The sequence below is a fragment of the Toxorhynchites rutilus genome, chromosome 2 (genome assembly GCF_029784135.1).
Source record: "Toxorhynchites rutilus septentrionalis strain SRP chromosome 2, ASM2978413v1, whole genome shotgun sequence".
Classification (NCBI taxonomy): domain Eukaryota; kingdom Metazoa; phylum Arthropoda; class Insecta; order Diptera; family Culicidae; genus Toxorhynchites; species Toxorhynchites rutilus.
The window spans coordinates 62,301,423-62,318,326 of NC_073745.1; the positions used below are offsets into that span (position 1 = coordinate 62,301,423).

The 16,904-nt window shown below is 40.8% G+C and overlaps 1 protein-coding gene across 2 annotated transcripts in view; it reads left to right on the forward strand.

Moving 5' to 3' along the window:
- Positions 1-16,904, forward strand: part of LOC129767563 (protein unzipped) — a 296,485-nt gene that overhangs the window by 148,773 nt on the left and 130,808 nt on the right. For both annotated transcript variants that reach the window (XM_055768596.1, XM_055768595.1), the window contains exon 4: positions 8,542-8,879. The gene's annotated coding sequence lies outside the window, so the exon portion shown is untranslated. The remainder of the gene's footprint in view (positions 1-8,541; positions 8,880-16,904) is intronic.

Sequence of the window (16,904 nt, forward strand, 5' to 3'; positions counted from 1 at the left end):
GATTTCCATGGTTTGACATTTTTTGTTCGCAACCTCTGCTCGCTGGCTGTATAATGAATGTTTTTCGCAAATGAAATTTGTAATAATTCTCCTCTGATTTGCTCCTGCGTGTCAGTACAAGAAAAATGAAAAAAAAGCCATAATAAAAAAAATATTGAAATAAAAAGTGAAAAATGGACAAAATGAAAAAATAGTAAACATGAAAAATAATAAAAAAAAAGATAAATGATCAAAATCAAAAATCATCAAAATAAAAAATGGCCCGATTGAACAAAGGTCATCATAAAAATAAATGTTGAAATGAAAAAAATGTCAAAATTAAAAATGATTAACAATAAAAAAAAACAAAATTAGAAATTAAAATGTTGTTAGAAATGTGTTGTTATTAGTATTTATATGAAGAAAAAAAATATAATTTAATGAAACGAATTCAGCAAACATTTTTTCTTCAACTTCATTCAGTTTAAATAGTCATTCAATTCAGCCTTCTCAGGACAAGGTGATCGATTCTCGGTCTGTGAGATCATATGAGCGAGTGTAGGTGGGTTGAAATGGTCAAAATAAAAATGGATCATAATAAAACAAATGTCAAAATGAAATGTTTGTTATCCCATCTGTTTATTTTATTAAGCTCAATTAACACTTAAGCTGTAACAAAGTCGAAACTACATTGTACATTTTTTTGACGTAGGACTACGTCTTACATTAAGGGTGCCAAATCAGAAAACAGGTCACGTTTTTATGAAATAAAGTTAACGTTAATAGCTATTTTTGCTGCGAACTGATTTTAACGATTTGCATACCAATCGAATGGGAAATTTTCTAAGATTTGTTTTATATGCTATACAATACATAGCATAGTCTGTATATGGATTAAAAAGATGAAAAATGGAAGCATTTCCATTTTCCCATACATTTGTTCTGTCCATTTGTGTGCTTCCCCGAAAAGAGCTGTCAATAACGAGCAACTTATGCAGCCGCTAGAATAAAAACAACGAAGGGGGATAGCGAAAAGAGAAATTTTGCGAAATAAACTCCATCCTTGCATAGTAAGTATGCTGTCGCTAGAGTCTGAAAAAAATTCTCAGAATCTTTTAGTGCCCGAAATTACAAAGGTCGCTTCTTCTGCTGGTTTTGTGTTTTATGTTTCCCCTCGAGCTGAGAACGCAAGCGAATATTTCACTTGAAATACACGACCATCCGAGCCATGGCAAAGCAGGCGAAAAAAGAGAAGAGTGCAAATGATTACAGGTCGCTTCTAGCTATCACTTTCGGTACATTTATTTGCCATTCGTTTTTGCTCTCATGCGCATCGGCTCTGTTCTGATGCAACAAGTTCCTAGTTTCGTTAATGGTTTTGACCGAGAGTCGAGAAACGATTTCTCATAAACGGTCATTCTCGCGATGTTTCATTTTTATCGCTGCAACTGTGTTTAATGCTTGTTGAATGGCGATGCACGGAAGATGTGTCACGTTAAATACTCAGTGCAATGTGTGCATTGATATGAAGAAACAGATTGCGACATATGACCAATAAGTGTATTGTTCTCGCAAAGGCAAGAAAGAATCGTTGCTTCTGGAAATGATTCCACAAAACAACGCAAGCCCTTAAACCTTTTCAGGGTCCCCGGAATTTTTTTACTAAAGAGTTATTTATGAAATTTCGACGTATTCGCAAATGATAAACAAACAAATTTTAAAAAAGATTGCGTAGTCCTACGTCCTAAGGCTTACACTATGCGTTTTTTCGGCGTCAGAGTACTTCTATCATTCGAATGTTCACAGTTGAGCCGTACTCAGCGGGACAGTTGATATGGAGCATCCATTGTTGTGTTATTAATAGCACCGCAAGCAGCAGAGCGTGTGTGTGGGGAGGCTGGGATCAGCGTCACATGATAATTGGACTACGAAGACCCCCTAAAATGAAAAGTTGACCAAAATGAAAATAAGCTGAAGGAAAAATGAACAAAACGAAAAGTTGGTCGATGGTTTGCGTGTTTTTGTAGAGGTAGTTTTTCTTAAGCCTTTTTGTTTATTTCAGGCTCATTAGCATTTTAGCTGTAACAGAGCCGAATTCTAATCGTGTACGTGTCACATGTTTATCATATCTATAATTAGCACATTACACAGTTGCCATTTTTCAGCGTTAGAGTATTCCCTTCTATACCATTGCATATGGTACACATTTACACAGGCGTAAGAGTTTTCCTTCTGTTTTTCCATTATCCAGTTAGACCGGACAGCGGAAACAGTTGATTGATCATTGTTGAGTGATTTATAGAAAAGCAGCCCGATGTGTCTTTCAGAGAAGAGCAGTAGTATGGATAAATCGTTCTTATTTCGACCGTAGATCGATCTCCATCGCTGATTATTGTTGCGTGGACGTAGTTATTCTGTAAAAACACAAAGAAAAGAAAAAAAGAAAGTCTGAGAAAAGTTATAGGCCAAGTTGTATGGGAGGGATTCAACCGCGAGTAATCGGTTTTCTACCTTACTAACCATAGAATTAGGAAAATGTTCATATATAGTTATAAAACTATAGTTAAGAATTCGGCTCCTTAAAACTCTGTAAAAATAAACCATTAATAAAAAGATAAGTTGTATGTCAGAAATCAGTTATTTTAAAGAAAATTGAAAAAAAAATATTGTGGAGGACCGAAAACACATTCTCGAGATAGTACTCATTCGATAAAGAATATTTTTATTCATCTTTAGACAAATTTTCATTGGTCGGAAAAGGGTCCAAGAAAAGTTATAGTTCAAAACCTGTACAACTCGTATGGGTGAAATAAATTAATTTAAAGAAAATTTAAAAAAGTTATTGGAAAGGACCCAAAACACATTTTCGAGATAGTACTGATTCGATAAAGAATATGTTTATTTATCTTTAGCCAAATTTTCATTGGTCCGAAAAGGGTAAATAATATCTCAGTACTGAATGGTCCACAACAACGTTATAGAAATCAAGTGAAAGATAGTTGATAACGTTAATTGGATTCTTTAAAAAAACAGAAAAAATCGATTTCTCATTTCTTCCAGATATTTTTATTCATTACATCTACATACATCGAAATACAAATTTCTCTGTAAAATATTCCGTGTAAATCCATGTAAATCATGCTTTAAAGAGATTTATATCCCATCTTCATGCGTTGATATTTCACGATTTTAAAGCATTTCAAAAATCGTCTAAATCGCCTCATTTTTTTCGAATGTGAAAAAGTTCTATTTCCATTTTCGATAAATTTCTTAATTTCCCTCCTTCAACTTGTATACATTTTGGCCCATACCTTTTCTCGGACTCTTCTCCGGTCAACGAAAAATTGACTGAAGATGGATGAAAGTATTCTCTATCCAATGAGTATTATCTCCTTTGAAATACCTTTTTCAATTTTCTTTAAATTAAATAATTTCCCCCATACAAGTTATATAGGTTTTGGGCTATAACTTTTCTTAGACCCTTTTCCGACCAATGAAAATTTGACTAAAAATAGATAAAAATATTATACAGGTCGGACTCGATTATATATAATCACAATTTCACTTTCAACGTAAATTTTCGAATCCAATACACAATTGAATCACAAAAAAGCTATTTTTCTATTAATGTTTGACATTCATACATTAATGAAAAATTTGTTTTCTTGAGATTCGGTTATGTCTAGGATTTGAAAATAATTGTTGAAAAAAAATGATCGACTATATATAATCGAGTCCGACCTGTATATCGAATAAGTATTATCTCGATTTCTTTCATACAACTTGGCTTATAACTTCATATCCTTTTTCGATTAATAAAATTGTGGCTGGAAGATAAGTAAAATATTTCTCTATCGAATACTTCGATAACTCTATTCGAACAACTTTTTTTTGTTTTTCAAAATTCTGTAAATTTTTTCTATATTAACCCATGCCCACGTTTCAGTCTATAACTTTTCTCTGTCACGATCAAGAAAAAAATCAATTATGTGGCAACTGTGGCAGCCATTTGTGGCTAGCTTCCACCTTCACCTTAAATCCAGCAAGACGTTGAACAGAAACTTGCACGCAACACAAACTTTTATCCGCTAATTTCACACAAGTCCGTAAAGGAGGATAGCGAAAACGAGAAATCTCGTGAGCGGTCCACAAAGTGTTAAGATAGATTCAAAGATGTATTCTTCTTCTTCTATATTTCAATTTCACATTTTTAATTCCAACATCCGGGAAAACATTAACGGAAATCCGTTAATTTTCGACTTTCCTGAGTAAGGTCCCCTTTTACACGGTAGCAAAATAGAAACTGAGGTTGACTAAAATAAACTCAATTTATATGGTGACTTTGTTTTCTTATTTCTCTTGGATAGAACTAAAAGGCGCGTTTAAAAAAAAGGAACAGTGATTCGGAATATAATACGATCAGAGCTTTCTTGCTTAAGCTTAAACTTAAACATAATTGATTTGCCACAAAAGTAAATTGCTAGCTTTGTCCTCTGTCGAAAAATGAAACTCATGATATTCCAATAATTAATAATAATCCCACATATGGCAAAACACAACAAATGAAGTTGAACGTTGGGGGCTGAAAAAATAATTCATTGATTAATGGTTCTCGGATGATAAAGGGTGTGTCACATCAAATTGCATCACGGAATAAACGCTGTAGAAATTTAATTTTTAGGAATTATAACTTCAGCTTTCGCTTATAATCAGAGAAGAGTGTATAGATCACGTTGGCCATGCTTCACTGTCAATTTTTCGTAAATTTGGAAAAATGTCGTCGAACGAAAGAGAGCGTCATGAATTAATCCTGTGCACTCATTTCGAGAATCCGGAGTTGTCACATCGGGACATCGGTAAGATGCTGGGAATCGTCCAATCCACGGTCAGCAGAGTACTAAAACGATACATCGAGAACCTAACCATCGACCGGAAGGTGAAAAACGGCAATAATGGATGCTCCGTCAGTGAGAAAGATCACAAGCGCATAGTTAAGCAGTTTAGACGTGATCCGAGAAGTTCGGTCCGGGATGTCGCCAATAAGCTGAATTTGTCAAGTTCATTCGTCCAGCCGACCAAGCAGCGGGAGGGCCTGCGCCCCGCTTTGGTTTTGTCTGGCACTGAACCCCCTCAGTAGGACGCTCAATAGAAACGGTCATGGCTATAAAATAAGGTATGGCGACGGCGCCCACGAAGAAGTGACCCATACCTTCTACATGGATGATCTCAAGGTCTACGCTGATTCACGTCAGCGTCTAGGTGTAGCTATCCGGATTGTCGAAGACATAAGCAGGGACATCTGCATGGAGTTCGGCCTCGACAAGTGCCGCTGTGTCCATCTGCTGAAAGGGCAGCTTACCGAATCCGGAGGTTACGAGGTCTATGACGGCGAGTTCATAAGAGACATGGTTCGTGGCGAATCCTATAAATATCTTGGATTCCGACAGCTCACCGGGATTCGCCACTCCGACATCAAGACGGAGCTGCGAGACAAGTTCTTGAGTCGAGTGAACTGTATCCTGAGGACTTTCCTCAACGCGGGGAACAAGGTACGCGCGATCAACACATTCGCGGTTCCCCTGCTGACCTTCAGTTTTGGTGTAGTCAAATGGAGCAAAACTGACCTAGAGGACCTTGAGAGGAGGATGAGGAAAGCATTCAAAGAGGCCGGAATGCACCATCCTCAATCGGCACTGGAGAGAGTTTCACTGCCACGCAAAGAAGGGGGACTTGGAATAGTCGACATATCTGCACTGTGTGTTGCCCAGGTACGACAACTGCGCGAGTACTTCGCAGAACGCGCCAACCAAAACGCGCTATACCGGGCTGTCTGCGCCGCCGACAGAGGATACAGCGCTCTGCACTTGGCGCAAGCGGAGTACCAACTCAACTGCAATCTGCAGACAGTGGAGGAGAAGATTGCAGCTTGGAAGCAGAAGGCAGTGCATGGTGCCCACCCCCATCAACTGGACCGGCCACACGTCGACAAGGCCGCATCTAATCTGTGGCTAACGCGTGGTGAACTCTCTTCAGTAGTAGAAGCCGACATGATAGCCATCCAGGACAGGATAATGCCGACGAGAAACTGCAGGCGGTACGTCTGGCATCAAGACGTTGATGACATTTGCCGGATGTGCCATCAACCAGGTGAAAACATAGAGCACATTATGGGAGGCTGTCCCGTTTTGGCCAACGCAGCCTACACCGAGCGCCACAACAACGTGGCCCGTATTGTTCATCGACAACTGGCGCTCCAATGTGCTCTGCTGGAAGACAACGTACCAAACTACCGGTACCTGCCTGCACCTGTCCTGGAAAATGACCGTTTCAAGCTGTACTGGGATCGCACTGTTCTGACCGACCCCTCGATCCACCACAACCGCCCAGATATAATGGTGTACGACAAGAGCGACCGCAAAGTCACCATCATCGATGTCGCTATTCCCTTGAACCAGAATCTGGTGGAGACCCACGGTCGCAAAATCTGCAAGTACCGACCATTGGCCGTGGAGCTCAAGGAACTGTGGGGGCTAAGGGAGGTCCCAAGAATTGTTCCAGTCGTTCTCTCTGGAACTGGAATTGTCCCGAAGACACTTCTGGAAGCGCTAAAGGTGTTGAACATGGAGAAGGAATTGGCCGGCATCCAAAAGTCGGTCATCCTTAGCACCTGCGCGATTGTCCGACAATTTCTCGGTCAGGACTGAAACAGCACGAGCATGCAGATACGTGCATTCCGCAGAGCCTAGTCCCCCTTTGGCATTCAGAAGCCCGGGGGCAGGTGAAAATTCTGGCTAGGTTCGCCTAGTTAAGAAGTGAGATAAGTCTGCCAAAAAAAAATGTCAAAATGAAAAGTTTGTTATCCCATCTGTTTATTTTATTAAGCTCAATTAACACTTAAGCTGTAACAAAGTCGAAACTACATTGTACTTTTTTTGACGTAGGACTACGTCTTACATCAAGGGTGCCAAATCAGAAAACAGGTCACGTTTTTATGAAATAAAGTTAACGTTAATAGCTATTTTTGATGCGAACGGATTTTAACGATTTGCATACCAATCGAATGGGAAATTTTCTAAGATTTGTTTTATATGCTATACAATACATAGCATAGTCTGTATATGGTTTAAAAAGATGAAAAATGGAAGCATTTCCATTTTCCCATACATTTGTTCTGTCCATTTGTGTGCTTCCCCGAAAAGAGATGTCAATAACGAGCAACTTATGCAGCCGCTAGAATAAAAGATTTCAAGGTTCAGAAGGCTCCTAACCGCGACGAAAGGCAAAACATGGTGGGGAAGACGCGAGCCCGGAAGCTGTACACCGAAATGCTGACGAAGCCGCATTGCCTGGTAATGGACGACGAAACCTACGTCAAAGCGCACTTTCGTCAGCTGCCGGGCCTGTTGTTCTTCTCCGCAGAGGACAAATTCAGCGTTCCGGAGGAGATTCGCAAGCAGAAACTATCCAAGTTTGCCAAAAAGTACATGGTGTGGCAAGCGATCTGCTCTTGCGGAAGGTGCGAGCATACGGGCTTGGGCTCGAAGTATGAATAAAAAGAAAATGCCAAAAGTTGTTTAATAGTTTTTATTTTACTGTCTAAAATTTTCAAAAGGATCGGTCTACTGGGCGAATTTCTACAGCGTTTTTTCCGTGATGCAATTTGATGTGACACACCCTTTATATTCCCTTCAGCCAAAGTAAACACCTCTTTTCAGCTTTTTTTTCCATTTCTGTGTCATCTTCTTTCCCCCGCACTCCCAATCAACCGCAGCAGCTTCGGCTCGTTGTCATTCGATTTTCAACCTTCGGTTGTCGCCTGTCTTCTTCTCGGTAAAGCACCAGCATCATCCGCCGGAAAGTAAATAACAATGAGATCCATTTAAACCCCACACAGTTCCCCCACTTCCTCGGGAACGGGAAACGGGAATGAAAGCACTACTGACACTCTGACGCGCTCCTCTGGCATCAGCATCACTTCAGAGTTGAATTTCAATGAATCTCGGATGCTGCGGGAAGAAAGCTGTGCGGTAACACACTCACTGACACCGCGCGTGGGACTGCAACAAAAAATGCAGTCCTTTGTCGATGTCATTCCCGTGTCACGAACCAAACCGGGTTCATATTGTGTATTTTTTGAAGTTCTTTCGCCATAATTGATTTGCATTTGGGTCAAACTGCACCCCGATAGTGGTTTGATCTTATTCGCGCGAAATCATTGACACCACGTCAACACGGTCTCTAATGTAAGCGAGTGCAGGAAATCAATTATCGAATGACAGCGCTGAAGCGCGAGTACACATTTCAATTCTCGTTAGATCTCAATTCAATTGCCGTTTGACGGCTAGAAAAATGATTAGCACCTGCTACACGGCAAATCATTTTCTCTCCCACGGAAATATTTTCTAATTGTCGATTCATCGGAACCGCTTTAACGAGCCTTTTACAACATGCGCAAGCCTTGATTACGTTCGCTTAAATGATGATTAGTTGCCTCTAGATGAGTGCGCTACATTACGATTCGTGACTGATCATAAACTACTATTTTTCATTATTCCATTCCAGAACTTTGGCATCGCCCGGATTCGCTTCGAAGCAGAACGCCACGCCAATTCAGTGTTGTAAAGTGCGTCCAAATTGTGTCATTCGGAAAAGCCGTGTCGGTACCGGTCCCTGTGATTAGATCGATTAATTCGAATCAATTAATCGCTGTCTGAGGCTAACCGGTATAGCCCTGAGAAGAGTGGAGAATAAAAAATTGAGTTCAAGATTAAGTGAGCCCTTGAAATTGTGAAAATTTCCGTTACAGCTGAGTGGTTTTTGTTTCTTGCCGAGAGCCAGCACATCAGACGGTTCTGCCGTCGGGAGTCGCTTCATCTCATCCCGAGATTTGAAGATTGGAAGTAAGTAATAAAAAATGATTCTACCCATTATAATCTCGTACCCTTTTGCTCATCGTCCGACAAATCCCCGCACATTTCGTCGTTGCCGGAGCGTGACAGCAATTATAGCACCCCTTCGGGCCATGATTCCGCGCTGATGAAGCGTCACTTTGAAACTGCTTCACACCACAATTGATGGTTTTGTTCTGCCTTTCCTCTCAAGCCCAAAAAAAATGAATTCGTTGCATATCATTATCGACACGAACTGTGCCACACTATTCGACACTATTCTGATAGGTTCCGAGATTTTTCGCTACATCATCACCCTCTCAGACCTTCACGAGAACCACAAAAATCTCCTTTGTTTCATCGGAACGCAGAACCCAGAATCCCAGGGCCTAATTTTACGATTTGTTTGTCTTACTAATGGTGTGCCCTCTCTCTCTTTCCCTGGAACAAGAGCCACTTCAGTCAAAATTTGCCTCCGCACTCCGGCACTTTTTCCCAGACTCGGACGGACGGATTTAATTCCGGCGATAACCCCTTTTTTATTACGTAAACACGTTAACAATAACCGGGCCCGAGCTGAGGATCGCGTTGGATCAGAGATAACTTTTGCGTGTCGCAACATGACTCATTTATAGGGAAGTGTTTTTTTTTTTGGGAACATGCCATCGTAATGCAGGAAAATTTTCAATTTCGTTTTAGTTTGAGTTTGATTGCGCCCCTCGTCTCACATTCGCCTCCCCCCTTCCCATTAACTTCGATCGCGGATTTGATTTTTATTACATTTTTGGTTGTGTTATGGTATTGCTGGATGACACAGAAAGTGGCAGTGAGCTTTTTGAAGGCGACTTTACATTTATCACTTTGTTTCGATTTAACTATAGTTACTACAAAATTTTTTTTTTGCTTATTTTCTGCGATCCTTTTTTTATTTTTAAATAGAAGCACGTTACAGAAGTAGGACGTTATTTAAAAAATATATTCAATCCAGTGTTTATTTGTCAACAAACCAGACATTGAACCGTCTATCAAAAAAATTGTCAATAATTATTCCCAGTTAGAATGAGCTGGAAATAAGCAAAATTATCACCGTCTTTTTGGGATTTTTTGGCTCAATACTGATTTTTCGAAAGAGCATATGACGAATTTCATTTCACCTCGTCTCAAGAGTTAGCAGCACCAGCTCAGATTACAGATTACAGATTACGTTGTGGGTTTATAGGCATTGGTCATTCAAGTAAAATTGTGAGGCTTATAAAATTTTGGTCAAAGAATGAAGAGTAAGAATTCGTTTTTCGAAAATTCGGAAAAAAAAGTATGAATAGCCCATGCGATTACCAATAAGACATCCATACATTGGAAGAAGGGTTTAACAACAACTTTTCCATGTATTCTTTCAAAAATTACTAATAACTTTCTCGTAAGATTTTTGTATGTAAATTATCGCGACTGACATGTTTTATAAACTTTTCTTCTATTTAGAAACATGTCAAGAGCATGTCACTTAATTTGAAATTTGAACACTTCATCCTTACGACAAAAATATAATTTTTTTCAAAGTTTCTCCATACAAAAAACCCTAAAATTCCAGAAACTTTTATAGATACAAAATTCACGTGTTCGTCAAAAGTGTATATTTTAATAGGATCTAAAACTTTATTGGATACACTATATCACTATCTTGACTTTAAACAAAATTAGGATCAGATGTAATTTTTTCAAAGAAAACATGAAAAAGTTGCTGTTAGAAAAACTTTTTCCCTCTAAAAGTGCCCATCTTCCGATGTATGCACGACTTGTTGGAAATTGTAAGGGCTATTCGTATAGGGGTAGTTGGGGGCAAATTGGTCATGGGGGGCAAAGTCACCTGCTTGTTTGGTAGTATAACTATTGACTATACTGCCCATGTTTGTATAGGAGCCGAAATCAATCAATCATTACACCAAAAGTTTTTTTAGCACATTTTCTGGAATCCCGATTTATTACATTAAATGAGCTGAAAGATAACATAAAATGTTCTACTCCCCAATACATGTATATCATTTGTATAATATATATGCTAGAGTCAATATGAGGGAGCGAAACAGGAGACACATTTAAATGAAAGCTTTTCGTATAGTTTGCCAAATACACGGCCCAGACAGAGAAAGATATATTCTCGTTCATGTTCTTCTTTATCGGCTTAGAAAACACCTTCCAACTTCATTTAATGATGAGGTGTAATATTATCACGCTCCTTTATAGTAGCGCTGGCAGCTATATGGATGGCGTGGTCGTATAAAGTAACTTTGCATTCCAGCCGGCCTTGGTTCGATCCCCATTCACGTCGTATGGACTTTTTTTTTGCACAATCCCAAATGAAAAGAGAAAAGAAAACAGAAAGAGATGTCTGCTCCCATACATACAAACCATTTTTAAGCTTCAAAATAGTTCATTATTTACGCATTTGACTCTCATGACCAGGAAATGGCATCTTTTTTGCCAACGCTAGTTTCGGTGTTGTGTTGGGAAAACGCAATTTTGTTGTTTTTAAACGGTTTCATTTAGCTTGTCCTGTAATCTGTTTGTATGTTTGTATGTTTGTATGTTTGTATGTTTGTATGTTTGTATGTTTGTATGTTTGTATGTTTGTATGTTTGTATGTTTGTATGTTTGTATGTTTGTATGTTTGTATGTTTGTATGTTTGTATGTTTGTATGTTTGTATGTTTGTATGTTTGTATGTTTGTATGTTTGTATGTTTGTATGTTTGTATGTTTGTATGTTTGTATGTTTGTATGTCTGTATGTTTGTATGTTTGTATGTTTGTATGTTTGTATGTTTTTTTTTTTTTTTTTTGGTGAAGAAGGTGGAGATCTTCATAGACACCCAGTCGTCATGTTGACTGGGTAGTGTGAGATTCTTACTCACTAAAACCACCTCCTATGCGCTGTGCCTTTTTTCCCCCCCGGAACCACCCATTGGTATTACTTCAGGGGGAGGCAGTGCTCACGCACTCATTTCATTGGGCCATTCTCTGGTCTTCTCTCCATTTGCGTTGAAGCTCTGACATTATCAGCGTAATCGCTTTTGTTACTGCATTCCACGTACTCTCGTCGCGGCACATTTTTTGGGTCACATTACTCTCGTTGATTTCGACATCAGATGCGAGCATTTCAGAACGTTCTTGGACGAATCGAGGACATTCGAACACTACGTGGAACGGAGTTTCCACTATGTGTGCACACTGGGGGCAGTGGGGCGAATTCGCATGTCCGAATCTGTGGAGATATTCCCGAAAGCAACCATGACCTGACAGGAACTGCGTCAGCTGGAAGTTCGTTTCTCCGTGATTTCTGGTAATCCACTTGGTTATGTCTGGAATCAGCCTGTGGGTCCATCTTCCTTTTGAGGTGTTGTTCCACTCTTGCTGCCACTTCCTCAACGAGTCACTTCTTGCTCGTTTTCGAGCATCTCTGGTATTCCGTCCAGTTGAAGCACGCTATTTATAGCACGCATTGTCTTCCGCCAGAACAATATCGATGGGAATCATTCCCGCTATGACACATACAGCTTCCATGGATATGGTCCTATATGCACTCGCTACTCTCATCGCCATAGCTCTGTAGGTTATGTTCAGCAGCGTTCTGTTTTGTTTATTGTTGATCGCTGCCACCCAGGCTGGACCAGCATATCTGAGTATCGATGTGGATACGCAAGCCAGAAGTCGCCTTTTACTGCTACTATTCCAGTCATTATTCGGCATGATTCTGGCTATCGCCGTTATGGCCTTTGCCGCCTTCTTGCAGGCGTAGCTGACATGACTCCTGAAGTTAAGTCGGTCGTCTATGATCACACCCAAGTACTTAAGCTCCCGTTTGGAGGAAATGGTGTGGTCCCCCACAGTGATTTCCGCTCTTTGTACAGCCCTGCAGTTGCTGACCAGTATAATTTCCGTCTTGTGATGCGCTATCTGCAGTTTTGCCTCGAGCATCCAGCTCTCTATCGTTCTTATCGCCTCGGTAGCCAGCATTTCCACCTCCTCCAGTATCTCGCCCGTTACTGTTAGAGAGATGTCATCTGCGAATCCAATGATGTTGACGCCTTTTGGCAATTTTAGCTTTAACACTCCATCGTACATACCGTTCCAAAGAGTTGGGCCCAGAATGGAGCCCTGGGGGACACCTGCAGTTATATTGAACACTTTTTCTGCCTTTCCTGCGTTGTAGAGCAGGATTCTGTTCTCAAAGTAACTCTTCAGGATCGCGCACAGGTAGTTCGGTACCAACATCCTGTGTAACGCCTTTGCAATGGCTTCTCAGCTGGCACTATTGAACGCGTTTTTTACGTCCACTGTTACTACGGCGCAGAACCGGTCGCCCCGTATTTTTTGTTTCAGAGCTTTCTCGGCTATTTCGATGACGCGCATAATAGCATCCACAGTCGATCTACCCTTCCGGAACCCGAACTGCGTCGATGAGAGTCCATGTTCGCTCTCTGTACACTTCGTCAGCCTGTTTAGTATAATTCTCTCCAGCAGCTTACCAAGTGTATCTAGAAGACAAATAGGCCTGTATGATGACGGCTCTCCTGGTGTTTTCCCCGGCTTCGGCAGTAGTATGAGTTTCTGCCTCTTCCATATATCGGGGAAGACTCCTTCATTCAGACAATTTTGCAGAGTTTCTCTGAACATATTCGGGTTCGCTTGTATGGCCGCTTTTAACGCCACATTGGGGATTCCGTCAGGGCCTGGGGATTTATTTCCCTTCAATCTTTTTGCTGCAGCTAATAGTTCTTCCGTGGTTACTATTTCGACTCCTTCTCGTTCTTGGCTGTATGGTGGACGTGGCCAACTCGTCGGTGCATGCTGCGGGAAGAGCCCATCAATAATGCTATTTATCCTTTCCGAACACTGTTCGGTGAGGGTCGACGGGCCTTTGATTTTTGCCATCACAACTCTATACGCATTTCCCCAAGGGTTTGCATCAACGTCATGGCAGAGTTCTTTAAAACATCGTCTCTTGTTGAGCCTGATTTCACGTTTTAGTGAAGATTTCGCCACTCTAAGTGCTTCCCTGCGTTCTTCTCTGTCTGCGGGAGACCTAGCTCTTTGCATGCTCCGCCTAGCTCGAAGACAGCTAGCGCGTAGAGAGTTAATCTCTTCGCTCCACCAGTAAACTGATTGGCGTACGTTTTTTGGTTGTAGCATTCGTGGCATGGCAGTGTCACAGGCTCTTGTCACAGTATCGGTCAGTTCGCTTGCATTCATGTTGGGCGGAGTTTGTACACGAAGTGCTTCGATGAAGAGATCTTTGTCAAAATTCTTAATCTTCCACCTCCCTTCTCTGGGCCTTGGCCTTCGAGTTGATGATGACTTTCGACTGCCGAGATTATATCGAATGGCTTGGTGATCACTGTGAGTGTAGTCGTCGCACACCCTCCAATTCATATTCACCGCTAGCATCGGACTACAGAAAGTGACGTCGATGATCGATTCTCGACCATTCCTGTGGAAAGTGCTGGTTGTGCCTTCGTTGGCTAGTTTCACTTCTAGTTTCGCAAGAGCTTCTATTAGATCAAAACCTCTCGTATTGGTGAGTCTACTCCCCCACTCCACTGCCCAGGCGTTGAAGTCTCCGCCGATGACGAGGGGCTTTCGACCAATGAGCTCTTCTGTTAACTTGTCGAGCATCAGGTCAAATTATTCTATCGTCCACCTCGGGGGTGCGTAGCAGCTGCACACAAAGACTCCATTGATTTTGGCAATCACGAATCCCTCATGTGCCCTGGATATCTTTTCTTGAATGGGGTATTTTCCCGTAGTCATTATAGCTGACAGTCCCGCCTTATCGGCCAGCCAGTTTCTGTCATCGGGGGGCACCCTGTACGGTTCGGCTATGATTGCTAGGTCGCACTTCGTTTCCACTACGGCTTGCCAAAGCAATTGTTGTGCCGTGTCACAGTGGTTAAGGTTGATTTGGATTACTTCCATTTTCTTCTGTCAACCAATGCCTCTTTGAAGACCGGGCATCTTGGGCCTCCTGTAAAGTGGTCATTCCTTTCTTCAGCATTGCAGAGCATACATTTCGGTGGCCTGCTACAGTCTTTAGCTACATGTTCCGTTCCGCCGCATCTTAGGCAAAGCTTCGATCTATCGGGGCCATTGCACTTTGTCGCGAGATGACCGAAGCTTAAGCAGTTAAAGCACCTTACAATTCGTTGGACAACTTTAAGGGGGCATATTGTCCACCCTACTTTCACCTTGCCAACCTCCAGAATCTTAGTTGCTGCCCTCCTTGGCAGTCTTATCGTAGCCATTTGCGTACCTCCGAAAGCCTTCCTCAGGCGTATTGATAGGGATGTGTCTGTCAGCTCGAACTGGCCATTCAAGGCTTCTTTCAGTTCGTCTACCGTCGTGATTTCATCCAGATTTCTACATTCGATCACGGTTTCTTGTGATAGTGCTCTAACTTTTGCCGTTTCCCCTAGCGATTTCTCTACCAGATCTTTATAGGCTGAGCTCTTAATCGTCGGATCTCCTTTCAACTCGAACAACATATCACCATTCTGGGTGCGCCTCACTTTAGCCACATTCTCACCCAGATTTTTCAAGGTCGGATCGCCTTTCACTTTCTTCAGGATATCAGCGTAGGTTGTAGCGCCTGCTGCTGAAACAATCAGAGCATCTGGTTTCTGCCTCTCTTTTCGGGGTTTCGGCTTCTCTTTTGCTTTCTCTCCTTTTGTTCTTTTCTCAACTTTCTGCCACTCGTTAGGATTTTGGTTGTTGTCACTATTTTCTCTACTAGTACCTTCGCAGGCATCTTTCTGTTTCTTTACTTGTATGTTTGTATGTTTGTATGTTTGTATGTTTGTATGTTTGTATGTTTGTATGTTTGTATGTTTGTATGTTTGTATGTTTGTATGTTTGTATGTTTGTATGTTTGTATGTTTGTATGTTTGTATGTTTGTATGTTTGTATGTTTGTATGTTTGTATGTTTGTATGTTTGTATGTTTGTATGTTTGTATGTTTGTATGTTTGTATGTTTGTATGTTTGTATGTTTGTATGTTTGTATGTTTGTATGTTTGTATGTTTGTATGTTTGTATGTTTGTATGTTTGTATGTTTGTATGTTTGTATGTTTGTATGTTTGTATGTTTGTATGTTTGTATGTTTGTATGTTTGTATGTTTGTATGTTTGTATGTTTGTATGTTTGTATGTTTGTATGTTTGTATGTTTGTATGTTTGTATGTTTGTATGTTTGTATGTTTGTATGTTTGTATGTTTGTATGTTTGTATATTTGTATGTTTGTATGTTTGTATGTTTGTATGTTTGTATGTTTGTATGTTTGTATGTTTGTATGTTTGTATGTTTGTATGTTTGTATGTTTGTATGTTTGTATGTTTGTATGTTTGTATGTTTGTATGTTTGTATGTTTGTATGTTTGTATGTTTGTATGTTTGTATGTTTGTATGTTTGTATGTTTGTATGTTTGTTTTTTTTTTTTTTTTTTTTTTTTTTTGGTGAAGAAGGTGGAGATCTTCATAGACACCCAGTCGCCATGTTGACTGGGTAGTGTGAGATTCTTACTCACTAAAACCACCTCCTATGCGCCTTGCCTTTCCCCCCCCGGAACCACCGTTTGGTATTACTTCGGGAGGAGGCTGTGCTCATGCACTCATCTCTATGAATTGCTACTTCTTTGTTCTTCTCTCCATCTTCGTTGGAGCATCGTGAGTATTTTGGTAATAGCAGAATTAACCGCATTCCACGTGCTCTCTTTTTCGCACATTCGTTGAACAACGTTTCCAGCGTTCACATCTGGGCTGATCTCCCGGTACATTTGTTCTCTTTCTTGGACAAAGCGAGGACAGTAGAAAACCACGTGCTCCGGCGTTTCCTCTATTCCATCACACTCAGGGCAAAACGGTGAACTTGCATGGCCGAATCTGTGCAAGTACCGTCTAAAGCAACCATGTCCGGATAAGAATTGCGTCAAGTGGAAATTGACTTCACCGTGCTTTCTTTGTACCCAATTGATTATATTTGGGATCAGTCTGT